Consider the following 9,871-nt stretch of genomic DNA (forward strand, 5'->3'; position numbering starts at 1 on the left):
AATCCAAATTATTTAGCATGAACTCAGTTCTTTAATATGTTAACATGCATTTAAAAAATTATAAATGTCATTGGGTTGTTATTTTAGAAAACTGAGCATTCCCTTTAGCCAATAAACAGGTGGATTTTAATAGCACTACTTGAATATCCTGCTGATGCATGTTTGCCTGAGTATGCTTCCAGATATGTGAGAGTATTACCAACCTTTGTTTTTCTCATCCATATTTCATAGAAAAGTGGCAGCTAATTCAATTGTATAGACCAACATACTATAATATTTTGAAGGCAGTAAACTTTGGTTGTATGTGGTTTTTATTTTGGTTCTGTTGTAGTTTTTATATCTGTGTGGAAAGAGAAGCCAGATGGTCAAGGGGGGGAGAGCTTGTGTTTCTTAGTTATCTGTGAGAAACCTTCAAGTAGCCTGACTAAATAAAACTGCTTTTCTCAGGTATCTTTTTCTTCATTCTCCCATTCAACTGCATAGGCCAAATCACTTTGAGGCTATTTGACACATGGAAGAACTTTCTCTGCCTAAGGGGAAGGAAAAGAAACTGAACTGGGAGGGAGTAGATTTACTGTTCTATAGTGTTTATAGGGCATAGGAAAAAATTTAATAGTCTAGGGATTCTATTTACAATGACCACCTCCAGAAAATCTGCTTGGACTGGTTATTACCACTTTTAAGTATCTTTTCTTCTGAAAAGCGAAGGTGCCAGATACACAGCTTTATAAAGTAGTGCATGCAATACATTTAGGAATGTGAGAAAGAGAAATGGAATAAAGCACAAAAGGAGATGACTGATGCTTGTACGGAGCTCCCATTTAGGTGATGTCAGTTATAGCAACCTGTGCAATTAAGCTCATTTTCGGATAGCACAGAAGGCACTAGAGTTTTCCTTTCTTCTTGAGAGTCAATCAGAAAAGAATGTGCTTATTTTTGATTAATTAAAAAATAAACAAACTTGGTTGGGCATAGATACGGATTTTTAAAACCCAAAGAAATATCTTTCCATCATCTCACTTTCAAAGATTAATAAAATGTAATGCATGATTTTGTCACTGTCACAAATTTTTGAAGAAACCGTTACATTGGAAAAAAAGTTTGACAAATATTTTGTGTACTGACTAATCTCTTAGAGTCTTAATAAACTTTAATCTAGATATAGAAGCTTTTCTTTTAGTTTTTGTTGTTTAAACAAGAAATTAACGACGGACTGTTAAAGTATAATTTAATCACTGGATTAATCTTTATGAGGATATGTAGCAAAATCTTTAAACATGCTAATGCCTCTCTTTTTCCTATCAGCTTACTCTCTTAGAGATAATATAATGTTTATTCTCTACAGTCTATATAGTATGCCACATACGTACATAAGTACCTTACCTAGGAACAAATCCATTCTTAATGCAGTAGGTAGAGTCGTATCCCATCTTAAAAAAAAAAAAAAAAAAAAAAGCAAAAGCAGCTTTAATAACTCTATCAGCCATATTCTTACTCAAACCATGAGATGACTTATAGAGTACCTGGCAGTGTTCCTTGCTGTCTAGCTAATTATTTTGCATTAGCCTACTCTGTGTTTGCGTTTATCTCCTGATCCAGTCAACAAAACAATCTAAACTTTTTAGCCTATTTGCCTACTTTCTCATAATGGCTTTTTCTCCATTTCCATTTTGAGTATAGTCAGTTAACAGACTGGTTTCTTTTTAATAGGCTTTATGAATCACTTTATTATTAATAGGCCTTGTGGTTCATATAACATGAATACTGTATGAATGTAAAATGAATTCTTGAACTCATTATATATGTAATTTATTTTAAAGTTGAAAACTTCGTTTGGTGAATCATCATCCGGTTATTCTGTTTTACTCTTGCCATTAGTATTGAATGATGATGCTTGGGATTTTTTTTTCTATATGAATAAAGGAAGAAGAGTATTTGATTATGGTAATATATGATTAAGAATTTATGTGCTTTTTACCCAATTTAAAATATTAAAATCATCAAATTAAAATCATATACTTTTAACATTTTAATTTATGAAATGATAAACCTCTTTTATGATTGCCATGAAAATGAAAAATACTCGTTTTGTAAGGTTTTAAATATAATCAGATTTTGATTGTAATAAAGTCAAAGTAATGTCTGGTTAAGGCTTCCCCAAAAGATAGGGTTAAATTCAGTGGCTATGCAATTCTTGTGACCTTTTTCAGATACTGGAGATAACTTAGTCATTTTCCATTTCTCAGCGATAGTATTTCTTTTGAATGTTGTGAACTTTTTAAAAATGTCACTAAAATGTTAACTATTTTCTTTCTTCACACATTTGTCGGTTTTGACTATAGTAGCTTGGGTACTAAAAAGTCCATTGCAAGTATCTTTAACAAACTCTATAGCTATTTCTCAACTTATAGGTAATCCTATTTCACACTTGAATGCATGATATATGGCATCAAATAATCTATGATCCAGTTTTCTGAAATGACATGGAGAAAGATCAGTAGTTTCTTTTTCTAATATTCATTAATTTACCAACTTATTCAAGCAGCTCATTTTTTGTTCTTACATTTCTGCTATGTTTACGTATGTTTTGGATGATTTTGTTAAACTCTGGAAAGGTATGACTAATATAACCATAAACAATGGACGAGACTCACAAAAGAAAAATGTAATAGACTTATTCATCTAAAAAGTTAAAACTTTTATATGAAAAATAAACACTTAAAATCCACAGAAAGAAGTAGAAACAGAATATTAGTAAATAGCACAGATAACTAACAAATATTGATCAGTTGCTACGTCCCAAGCCCTCTTCTAAGAACTGCTTATTCCCATTAACGGAAAAGGAAGCTGAGCACCTAGCCCCATTCACAAAACTGTTAAGAGGCAGTGCTTGACTTTAAATGTAGACAGTATAGTTCAAGAAAGCATACTCATCTTAACCATTATCACTAAGAGTTAACTGATTAGGGCATATCTAGATATTTGGAAACAAAAGTGATGCAGATGTATCCTAACTTCTATTAATTACACACTCAGAAAGGCTGTATAAACACAAAAATTTCTATCTCAGACAAATAGACTCTATGGCCTTGGTGCTACAAGTTGGATATGGTTGGATATTTTGAACAGGAAAAATTCAAATGATGGGCTTGCATAAATCATAGGTATGGATATACTTTTTATTACCTTTTGGTATTATAATGCATAGATATAAAGGATTTATTTAAAACCCTGGAATCTTGTAGAAACAAACACAAAACTTCTCCGTAGGACTATTTTTGGTTTTGAACAAATTTTTCTTTCCTAAACTCTGAAAATGAGTTAACAACAACAACAATGACAACCAGAAAGTTACAAACCACTGTGAGGAAGAATAAACACATGTGAACAACAGGAGAATTAATATACTCAAGAACATTACAGTTGACCCTCTGTCTCTGTGGGTTCCTTATCCACAGATTTTACCAACCATGGATCAAAAATATTGGAGAAAAACATCAAAAAGTACAATTCAACAGAAAAAATGATACAAATAAAAATATACAGTATAATGACTATATAACATTCACATTGTATTAGATATTATAAGTAATCTAGAGATGATTTAAAATACATGAGAGGATGTGCATAAGTTATATGCTCATATGATGCCATTTTATATCAGGAACCTGAACATCTGAGGATTTTGGTATCCACTGGGGTTTCTGGAACCAATCCCATATGGATACAAGAGAATACTGTATAAGATAAAAGAATCTGATAAGAGATTATGAAATATATGATTAATATGATTAAACAAATGATATAATAGAACACAGAATGAAAAACCTGGAAAGCATATATACACAAAGAACAGATATATTTTTCAAATATCCAAATAGACTTCTGGATTCAGCTCTAATATATAAAGAGCTTGAAAGTCATCACTCTTGTCTTTACAATAAGAAAAATCTGGACAAAGTGAAAAATAATGACTTCACTTGGACATCTAAAAACAAGTTGCAGTAACGGCCACGACTTTGAAATCTGGACAGAGACAAGTACAGAGTGATACAGCAAATGAGATCAGGAGTTGAAGCCATTGGATCCATCAACTGAGAGGAATAAGTACAATGGTAATTTTGACAAATTGCTGGAGGCTGATCCAGAACTAGCCTGGTAATTAGAAAGCTCCAGGCTTTCTAACCCACATATTCACGTGCTTTCTCTCTAGTAGCTCACCAACAAGTTCTCCTAGCCTGAATCCTGGAAAGTTTCCTTCAAGGGAGAGAAGAGTAACCATTATGAAGTAAGACTGTAACCTTTTCCAAAATAAAGTTATACTCTCCAGGGGAAAGAACTTAACCTAATACAATTCTGAAACTATTCCAGCTGAAGAAAACAGGAGCAGAAAAAAATCATGACTTTTTTTAAGGGTGCATAGGTTGAGTACTATAATTGACTGGACATAAATATGATCTTTTATGACTGTTGATATATACCTATGCGAGAATACATTGAGATTTCTTGCAAATATTCTGTTAAAGAATAATTCAATCCACCCACTATTTATCCCCACTATTATATGGTGACATGTACCAGGCAAGCACCAGTGACAAGGTAAATAAGCATGTAAAAATATAAGGAACATTTGGGAGGCCAAGGCAGGCAGATCATCTGAGGTCAGGAGTTGGAGACCAGCCTGGGAAACCTTCTGTCTACTAAAAATACAAAAATTAGCTGGGCATGGTGGTGCGCACCTATAATTCCAGCTACTTGGGAGGCTGAGGCCGGAGAATTGCTTAAACCCAGGAGGAAGAGGTTTTAGTGAACCAAGATCACACCACTGCACTCCAGCCTGGGTGACAGAGCTGGGTGAACTGCTGGTGAGGATGAAGAACAACACTGACTGGAATAGAATTAATTCCAGAATGAACAGTGGCACCACTGCTAGTTTGGAAGATAGTTTGGCATCTTCCAAAGTATTAAGTAATCTCTAGATTACTTATAATACCTAATGTAATGTAAATGCTATATAAGTAGTTGTTATACTGTGTACTTTCATTTTGTGTCATTTTTTACTGTTGTATTGCATTTTTATGTTTTTCCCCCAAATATTTCACATATTTTTTATAAAATTTCTTACAGAGCTAAATGTAGCTTTACTGTACAATCCAATGATTGTGTTCTTAGGCGTTTACCCAACTGATTAGAAAGCTCATGTCCATATAAAAACCTTCATGCAAATATTTACAACAGCTTTATGCAAAATTGCCAAAAACTTGAAGAAACCAAGATGTTGTTCAGTAGGTGAATGGAAAATCAAATTTTGGTACATCTATGTAATGGAATACTATACAGCAATAGAAAGGAGTGCGGTATAAAGCCACACAAAGACCTGATCTACTAAATGTAATATGGTATCAAGATGGGATCTCAGAATAGAAAAAGAACATTCGATGAATGCTAAGGAAATCTGAAAAAACATATGGTGTTACTAAACAGTAACGTATCAATATTGATTCATTAGTGATAACAAATATACTAATGTAAGATAATAACAATAGGAGAGGCCGAGTGTAGTGGCTCATGCCTGTAATCCTGGTACTTTGGGAGGCCAAGTCAGGCAGATCACCTGAGGTCAGGAGTTCAAGACCAGCTTGGCCAACATGGTGAAACTCCATCTTTACTGAAAATACAAAAATTAGCCAGGCATGGTGGCACACACCTGTAATCCCAGCTAGTTGGGAGGCTGACACAGGAGAATCGCTTGGACCTGAGAGGAAGACGTTGCAGTGAGTCGAGATCACACCATTGCACTCCAGCGTAAGTGACAAGAGTGAAACTCCTTCTCAAAAACAATAAACAAAAAACAAACAACAAAAACACAATACAAGAAAGTGGTATAGTATATACAGAAACTCTCTAATATCCTTTCTACTACTTTTCTATAAACCTAAAGTTATACCTAAATAAAATGTTTATTAAAAGCTAATAAAGCATCTGGAATTTATATATAAACATGTACATAAATTCATTTAAATAAAAAAAATTGTAGTGGCTAGGCACAACTGAGCAAAGAAGTAAAGGTAAATGTGAGGTATCGGTTACAATACAATTCAAAAAGATAAAGAGATGAAAAATGTAAAAGACTGCTTGAAAGCTGGATAATATTTCAGAAAAGCAAGGGTAACAAAAATAAAACATGAAAAAATTATAATTTACCACATTTGCATACAGAATAATGGTGAAAAATTATGTGATCATCTTAATAGATTCAGAAATAAAAGGACAAAATTTATGCTCATTTATTGTAAATGACTATTAACAAATGAATAGAAGGAAATATATAATCAGATAAAGAAATTTTTAAAAATCATAATGGTGAATTATTGAAAGCTTTTTCTGCCTGTGACTGGGAAGTCATCAGGAATGCTAGTTATAACCACTGATATTCAGTTCTATACTGGAGTTCTTAGTCTGTACAATAAGGAAGAAATAAAATTGCAAACATCTGCTGATAACACATTTTGAAATTTAAGAGTCCAAAATAATCTGTAGGTAAGGTACATGAAAATAAATGAGTTCAGCACAGTCAGTGAACAAAAATAAATTAAAATTTATAGCTATCAGCAACAAATTATTGGAAAATAAAATTTTAAAATGTCATGCCAATGATATAAAAAAAATACCAAAAAGAACTAGCAAAAGATGCACAAGACCTCTAAACTGACAACTACAAAAAATTATTGACAAAAACTAAGAATTATATAAATAAATAGAGGAAGGTATTATGATTATACGTTCAGTATTTTATGGATGCTAGTTTTCCAAAAATTGACCTTTAAATAAATTTAATGTAATCCCAATTAAAAATCTCAGTGGATTGTATGTGTGTGTGAAAATTGACGTGCTGATTTGAAAATTTATATAGAATTTGATAATGAAAGCAATTATGAATAAGAAAATAGCTTAGATGATTTACATACCAAATATTAAGATTTATATAAAACTACCATAAGTAAGACAATATGACATTGACATAAAAATAAAGAGACAAATGTGAGAAAAGAGGACAAGTAACAAATAGAGCCATAAATATGTAGGACAATGGAAAGTTGATCTTATCAATAACCAGTGCTCATTCAACTGGGTTTCCATATGGAATGAAAAGAATCTTGAGTGCTATCTTACACTACGTACAAAATTGATTCCAGATGTATTGTTGATCTAAGAATGAAAAAAAAAAATTCAAGATTCTAGAAAAGAAGAAGTAGGAGACTATCTTCATGAGGTTAAGTCAGTCAAATACTTCTTTGAGAGGACACAAAAAATGCTAACTAATAATAAAAAGATGATATATTGGATGACATTCAATAAAGAATATCTATTGATTAAAAGATACCATTAAAATGAATGGAAGGGCATAACACAGAAAAGAGTGAAGATATCTAATTATAGATATCTAGAAATGAATCTAGAAATGAAGTTCTAAAAATAGACTTAAAAGAGGCAGACAGCCAATAAAAATGGACAAAGACTTGAACAGGCACATTAAAAAGAAAAAAGGATATGCAAGTGGCAAGTTAGCATATGAAAACGTCCTCAACTTCATTATAAGTGATAAACAAATTAAAACTACAGTGTTTTTGTTAGTCAGTTTGGGCTGCTGTAACAGAATACCATAGACTGAGTGGGTTATAAACAACAGAATTATTTTTCTCTCACAGTTTTAGAGGCTGGAAATCTGAGATCACCATACCAGCATGGTTGGGTTCTGGTAAGGGCCCTCTTCTGGGTTGCAGACTGCTGACTTCTTGTTTTCTCACATGATGAAAAGAAAGCTAGCTAGCTCTCTGGCCTCTTCATAGAAGGGCACTTATTTCATTCATGAGGGCTCGACCATCATGATCTAATTACCTCCCAAAGTCGCCACCTCCTAATAACATGACATTGCAAGAGGTAGGATTTCAACATATGAATTTTGGGCGAAGCACAAACATTCTGCCCATAGCAGTGTTATACTACTTTATTCCCGTTAGCATGGCTAAAATGCAGAGAGAGAGAGAGAGAGACAGAGAGAGAGAGAAAGAAAGAGAGAGAGAGACAACCAAATGTTGGAAAAGATGTGGAGAAAAATGAAACTCTCATATGCTTTACTTGGTAGATTCTGTAAAACTAAATGTATAAATAGTTTATGACCCAACAGTTACTCTTTTGGGTATATAACGAAATGGAATGTGTATATATGTGCACCAAAAGACGTGCAATGATGGATAGAAACACTATTTTTAATAGCTAGAATTGGAAACAACCCAGAAATGGTCATCAGAAATAGAGTGGATAAAATACATTGTGGTGTATTTATAAAATGGAATGAAGAGGAGAACTGAGCATGAATGTTATATGCAACCACACGGATCCATATTACAAGCATAATGTTGAATGAATGAAACCAGACTCGAGGAAATTTTCTATGTGATTCCATTTATCCAAAGTTCAATATTAGGCAATGGTGATCTACTAATAGTGTTAGAAGTCAAGTTTCTTCTGGCTATTGCAGGCTCAGGAGTGCATATGGGAGTTGTGACTGGGTGTGGGAACATAAGAGCATTTTGGAGGATTGATGATACTTTGTTTTTGATTGGGTGCTGGTTACACAGCAGTGTTCATTTTTTGAAAATTCATTAAATAATACTTATGCAATTTTCTATATGTATGTTATGCTTTTAATAAACGTTTCCTTGAAGAAATACATGAAGAATCGTTTAAGAAGGTTAAACATGCCTAATAGCAGTTCCAAGAAAAAAGGAAAGAAAATGGAGAAGAGATGCACAAAATAATCTTAGTTGAGATTGTCCCGAAATAAGTGAAGACCTAAAGTCTCCAGAATTACAAAAAATAAAAATAAAAAAAGAAAAATAATTCAAATGTCTGTCAAGAATAGATCTAAGTACTATAGAACCAATAGACAAAAACAATTTCCAAGAAGCTAGATAAGAAGCAAAGCAAAATACAAAATAAAATATATAATATGCATATTGTAATAAATAGAAAAAAATAAAGCAGAGAAGGAAGCTATCACATGTTAGGTCTGAGGAACAATGTTGAAATTTTGAATGGGGCTTCCAGAGAAAATCCTACTGAGTATAAAGGGATATAATATAGGGGTCCAGATGCAGGAAAGTGGGTGGATGTAGTGGTGGGGGTTGATGGAAGAGGAGAAAGTGGAACTTTCTTCTATAAGCACTGTAGCTAATTCTCTATAGTTAAACTATAATTCAATTACTAATTACCTGATTGTGATGTGAATGCCCTGGTTTATATAAAGACTCTGTAGAGCTTTAGTAAGTGAAGCATAATATTGCTTCTACTGTCACTCTCTAATTATTTGAAAGAGTGAAATATCAAAGAAACATAGCAAGACTGACAGAGAGGAAACAGAACATGCTTCTCTGTAGTACGTGCGGATAGAGTTTATGCAAATAAACTCAGTGATTAGAGGGACCCAATCAACACACTAATATAGATTTTACAAAACTCGAAGTGAAAATAAATCTGAAGCCATCTAAAGTAGAAACTGACATTGTTAAAAAGAGGCATCCTGGCCAGGCGCGGTGGCTCACGCCTGTAATCCCAGCACTTTGGGAGGCCGAGGCGGGCGGATCACGGGGTCAGGAGATCGAGACCATCCTGGCTAACATGGTGAAACCCTATCTGTGCTAAAAATACAACAAAAATTAGCTGGGCGTGGTGGCAGGCACCTGTAGTCCCAGCTACTGGGGAGGCTGAGGCAGGAGAATGGCGTGAACCCAGAAGGCGGAGCTTGTAGTGAGTCGAGATCATGCCAGTGCACTCCAGCCTGGGCAACAGAGCAAGACTCTGTCTCAAA

General features: G+C 33.6%; 1 protein-coding gene and 1 long non-coding RNA gene across 3 annotated transcripts in view; one reads left to right on the top strand and one right to left on the bottom strand.

The window, feature by feature from the left end:
* The window catches only part of STPG2 (sperm tail PG-rich repeat containing 2), a 688,703-nt gene that overhangs the window by 659,876 nt on the left and 18,956 nt on the right, over nt 1-9,871 (top strand). The gene's annotated exons all lie outside the window — the stretch shown is intronic.
* The window catches only part of LOC116457414 (uncharacterized), a 126,628-nt gene that overhangs the window by 20,859 nt on the left and 95,898 nt on the right, over nt 1-9,871 (bottom strand). Inside the window, exon 4 of the long non-coding RNA XR_004245030.2 lies at nt 5,708-5,755. This is a non-coding gene — a long non-coding RNA (uncharacterized LOC116457414). The remainder of the gene's footprint in view (nt 1-5,707; nt 5,756-9,871) is intronic.

Source organism: Hylobates moloch, unplaced genomic scaffold (assembly GCF_009828535.3).
Source record: "Hylobates moloch isolate HMO894 unplaced genomic scaffold, HMol_V3 SCAFFOLD_2, whole genome shotgun sequence".
NCBI lineage: Eukaryota > Metazoa > Chordata > Mammalia > Primates > Hylobatidae > Hylobates > Hylobates moloch.